General features: G+C 30.2%; 1 protein-coding gene across 1 annotated transcript in view; it reads right to left on the reverse strand.

Moving 5' to 3' along the window:
* Positions 1-3,140, reverse strand: part of LOC106868722 (GATA zinc finger domain-containing protein 14) — a 172,544-nt gene extending 169,404 nt beyond the window's left edge. Inside the window, exon 1 of the mRNA XM_014914118.2 lies at positions 2,936-3,140. The gene's annotated coding sequence lies outside the window, so the exon portion shown is untranslated. The remainder of the gene's footprint in view (positions 1-2,935) is intronic.
* Between the last annotated feature and the right edge of the window lie 3,055 nt (positions 3,141-6,195).

The raw sequence follows: 6,195 nt of genomic DNA on the forward strand, positions 1-6,195 counted from the left end.
ATATATATATATATATGAATATGTATATATCGATATATATATATATGTATATATTTAATATAAATATGTGTATATCAATATATATACATATATGTATGTGTTATTATGTATATATTTATATATGCATATGTCTAAATATTCATAGGTGTAAATATATTGCTTGTGCATAAAGCATGTTATATTCGGAATATATTTTACATTACTATACTAATAATGTCACATATGTACATACATACATAGATACACACATACAAACATATATACATACATGCATGCATGCATGCATGCACGCATGCGTACATACATACATACATACATACATGCATACATACATAACTCCACACACATACGCACACACATATGTATGTATATATACGTATATACATATAGTTTGTTCTTCAAAATTAAGTTTGCTTATGCATGTATTCACATAGATATATGTGTGTGCATATATGTACGTATGCACACACACACACACACATATATATATAAGTATATATATATACATACATACATGCATATATATATATCATTATATATATATACATATATATATATATATATATATATATATATATATATATATATATATATATATATACCAAGATACAGCCGGGTGTATATATATATGTATGATTTCTTTTATATATATGTATATATACACTTATACATCTGTATTTATATATATTTATATAAGTATATATATAGTTATATTTATATATGCATGTATATATGTATGTATATATGTATATTTATAAATATATACATTTATATATATATATAAAATCTCTCTGAGAGATTTAGAAATATTATATTTCTATATTATATATATTATATATATATATTGATATACATATATATGTAGATATATATACATATGTATATATATATATATATATTTATATATATATATATATATATATACATATCCCTACGTTTATACGTAGATTTATATATATTTGTATATATATATTTATTATATATATATATATATATATATAAATGTTTTTCATATATACATGTATATATATATATATATATATACATATATATATATATATATATAAATGCATACATATATATACATAGATATATGCATGCATATATATATACATATATATATGCGCAGATATATACAGACATACATTTGTGTATATATATATATGTACACCCCCCCCCCACACATATATATATATATATATATATATATGGTAAATGACCGACGGATGATGAGATATACGAGAATCTTGATTAATATAGACAATAATTTCGATACATCTAGTATCGATCCCTCATGGTTGGGGCACTTAAAACCTGGTTCAGGAGTATCCGGCGGTGCAGATATGTCATATTGGGTAATAGATAGATAAAATTCGTTAAAATAATATTTCTGAAATGTGCCTTCTTATTTCGTAGAAAGACAAACAGTAAAACGAAGGAAATATCTTCATTTTTATAGAAGATCAAAAATAAAATCGCAGATGCAAAAACGAAATGAACACGCAATACAGCGAGAAAAGTATTAAAAATAACCGTTAACAGATATGAACGTATAAATGCCTCGCGCAAGTGCCATGGCGCATGAAGACTCGCTCATACAAGCATCCACGAAAATGTAAGCATACGCACACGTGTGGCTTGGTGCACTCACGATCAGAAAGCGAGTTAAATTTCTACTTGGTGTTTATAAGAATGGGGATCTTAAAGCTAAACTTAATTTATTTATACGTTTAAGTAAATAATATTAACAGTTATCCAAAATCATTGCTACTGCATTGTGCGAAAGTATATTTGTATGCGTGTAGGCATCTTGAGAGTCTTTCAGAAATTCTATTAATTATATTCTCATTGGTCCACAGAATAGACAGGGGTTCCTCGGAGCAGATTCATCATCTAGAGATCATATTGTATGGTTTTGCGTGCCTTACTATGGACCTAGTTATGCTATTCTTAATTTCATCTTCCTTCAGATTGATTAATAAATATATTTATACATACATGTGTATAACACCTAAGATTAATGTAAAATCGTTTGAATTATAATAGAACATAAAAAACAAACATCAGTATATACATACACATCTTTAGGATTCCCTTTCCCAATATTATTTCTTTCTCTATATTATCACTTTCATTTTGTTATTATAATTATTTTACGTGTGACTATGTTCTTCAATGAGCTCTATTTTACATCATTGCAGATATTTTCGTTTAAAGCTAATATTGCCTGAATTCAGAACTGTCATTGTTTGATTTTTTGTTTTCCTGTCAAGGGAAATTCGTCGTAAGGTTTGAATTTGAGACGAGAATTGAATGAAGGAAATGCTGCAGAACTGTTAATCAGTCTTTTTGCATCCGACCATTTTGTGTTTTGAACATTTGTGCGTTAATCTTTATCTTTTGTCAAATTTGTGGTAGACATTCAATAATTATCATATACCGAAACCAAAACTGAGTAAAATCTTCTATTATCGAAATCAGGACTTCAAAGATTGTTTTAGCTTTTCTTTCTCAAATTAAACAAAATAGTTCACGTTTTTCTTATCTCACTTCCATCTATAACTTTCTTCCAAGTTTCATTCTCGTCATCCACACTCTCCTTGCACAACTAATTTTTTTCCTCCCAGGCCCCACCTGTCGTTGTTATTATCGTTTAATGTTGCTCATTCAAAAAGTTTTTTCATAAAGATTATCTTTAGCTGTATTTAATTGTTTGTCTTTGGAAATTGAAAAGAAATTTTCATGAAAATGTCAAACAGTATTTAGATGAATGAGTGTATTAACGAAACTGTAATTAAATTTTCCGTCCTATTTCCAGTAATGGTATTTGTATTGATCTAATGATAAATGTATTTTAAGCAATCGATGAACATATTGCTTTCGATAGATATTTCATAGAAAGTGTATTCAATAATTATAAATATTATGTACATACCTTATAAAAGATATACCCTCACCAAAAAAATCCATTTTAGATGGGGCCATGCTGTTATAGATTGGATGTACTTCAATACTCTTGTTTAAACAATTACTTTGTTTTCTTTCGGTTAACCCAACTATAAACGTCTCTGTGTATGGTATGCTTAGCAAATCATCCATATAGTTTCCATTAGCAGGAAATCATGTAGTTCTCCGTTGTGTTTATTTTCACTCTATATGCACATCCGCAATTCTAACATTAATAAATATCCTTTAGTGATGCTATTCTTCCGGAATTTTATATTTTTGTCTTTGTTAGGTTTAGTTTGAAAACGCAATACTGGAAAGGGAATGTGGACTGAAATGCAATAATGTGGCATTTCTATTAGTCTTGAAAACTCAGTGATCTATAGTAATAAAAAGATAGACATTTAACAGTTATATTAGAAACATTTATCACTTTGAAGGTTCATTACTTTTCATATTATTTAATATCATGTATGCACAATGGAACACTATTTAAATTACAGTATATTTATAAATAACTTTGTAAGTTTACAAACCGATTGACACTAATTTATTATTTTTTTGTTCACTTCTTAATTATTTCGTTTAAACTTTTCCTCGCAACACTACAATCAGGAACTGAACCAATAACAACGACGCAGTGGCGCGACGAAAATTTTCACTTTACGAAATAAACCAAAATTTAATATAATTGTTTTGATGTGATTTTAGACAAACTTACTCCCCAGCAATATATTTACTTCAACATATGATTAATTCACTCAAGTACAGCTCTAACTGATTATTTATTACTTAATTAATTCTAACCCCTTTGATATAAGACAATTGATTTTGTTTTTCTCTCTATGAATTAGAAAGTTTCTTCAGTATTTCTTCAATATACGCTATTAATTTCACCAGTATATTTTTGTTCAGCACTATACATAGACAGATATAAACACTTAGTCTTGGATTGTGGATAGAAAAAAAAAAGGGAAAATTCGGAATACTTTTAATTATGAGTTCGGCTTTCTCAGGCTATCTACATTTACCTTTAAAGACCTAGCCAATTCATATGACCTCTCTTCTTCTGTACAGAAATATATTGTATTGAAATACAAGGTGCTTTCATGTGTTTACATATACAGTGCAGGCTACAAAATTATTACTATATTCTGTAGTACACTACAGTATCGAAATAATACTTTTAATGCATCTGCAATGTATTTACGAGTGGCTGCTGAAAAGTTCCTGGCTTGCGTAAAGGAAAATACAGGAGGATCAGTTAATTATGATCTTATTCAACATATTCCCCTCGCAGATTCACTCACTTACTGCAGCGGTCCTTCAGTTTTTCTAAACCTTGTCAAAAACCTCGGAAGGTTGGCCCTCCAATCAGGCCTTTCGAGGTACCCCTAAAGCCAAGAAGTGTTCAGCACCACCGCGTATGTACTTACAGTGATATTAGTTTCGAATCTGTAGAAGGTGCAGGCACGGATGTGTGGTTCACTTTGCAATCACGTGGTTTGGGATGCAGTCCCACTGCGCGGTACCTAGAACAAATAGTGAGGGATTGTCAATCTGGGCAAAATACCTAATAAGCTGTCTGTTGGTACACCAGGCTAACAATATTACTGAAAGTAATCTTTTGCTAGGATTCAAAATTATGGCTCATCACAATTCTAAATTGTAAATCGGTGGGTGGGCTTAAGATAAACTGGTTTTTACAGAGTGAAGAAAGCAATACTTCTTGAAGACATTGGGGATAAGGGACGAGGAGTGGATCGTCTATAGCAATATAAAATGCAAACGATCATGAAGGAAGTGCGGCGAACCACGACAATCAACCTCCATACAAGGACTTTACCCAATGAAAGTTATGCCTTTAATGTTGTGGAATTGGAAAGATGTCTTTTACGATCTTCTTCCCACGAACAAGACCATCAATTCGGATGTGTACTGTGGCCTGCCGGACAAATCAAACACGGTGGTTCATCAGAGCGTCCACAGCTTGCTACTTGTAAAGGGTATTGTCGTTCATGACAATACCGTTCAATGCCAGGCCGCGCACTTTTTGCAGGCTCGACAGAAGATACTGGGAATTGACTTGGAAATTTTGCCATACACCCTCCATATTCATCTGATATTGCGCTTTCAGATTTCATCCTGTAAAATTTCTAGCATAAGCACACACACACACATGCACGTGTGTATGTGCATGTGTGTGTTTGTTTGTATGTGTGTATGTGTGTGTGTGTCTGTATGTGTGCGCTCGACATTATATATATATATATATATATATATTAATAAATCATAGGGCACCCAAAAAAATTTTTGAAATTTTATTTACCAACAATAAATATATATATATATATATATATATATATATATATATATATATATATATATATATATATATATATCAGTGTGTGTGTGTGTGTGTGTGTACATTAAGAGACTTGTTGGAAAATCTGACTGATACTATTTGCATATGAAGTTTTGTATGTGCTTTGAGAATGTGAAAGAATGTTCCGCGTATATATTCACGGAAAATTTTATTAATGTAGATATGTTGTTTTTCTAAACTTCTTAAGTTTGCCAATGTACGGGTTTGGTTAGTATTATTAGTATCCAGCGCAGTATTTTTACCTCTTATTATACGTATGGTGAGTATTTCATGAATAAATGGATAGCCCTTATTTGAGAGTTGAGTGTAGTGGTGAGTAGCTTTAGAGTTTACAGTAATTTCAATATTGTGATAGCTGAGTATAATGGGGAATAATCTGAGTGTGGAGTTGTGGTCTGAACTGGTTTGTGAATCGAATACTTAGAGATTTGGCGGAAATGTATTATGACATGTATCCTTGCTGTACCTATCTTGTCTTGGACGGTTAATAACAATTTTCATCCACTTGGTTAGCTAGCATCAGACATCACCGCTTTTCCTTTATATATCTGCTCAAATCTCTCTCAGAGAATTAAAATCTGCTTACAATCATTGATTATTCATTACTTTTTATTACCTGATTCTAAACTCTCTCTAAGTATGTTGATAATTTTCACTCTTATTCTATTCACTCCCATCAATCTTCTATGAAAAACATACAACTGTCTAAAGACTCTTATGATTGCTCTCAAACACTCAAACTTCCATTGTTTTGAAATTGCATATGAATTTTGCAGTCTTAAATTGTACATACATACATACATACATACATACATACATACATACATATATATATATACATATATATATATATATATATATAT

The sequence above is a fragment of the Octopus bimaculoides genome, chromosome 13 (genome assembly GCF_001194135.2).
Source record: "Octopus bimaculoides isolate UCB-OBI-ISO-001 chromosome 13, ASM119413v2, whole genome shotgun sequence".
NCBI lineage: Eukaryota > Metazoa > Mollusca > Cephalopoda > Octopoda > Octopodidae > Octopus > Octopus bimaculoides.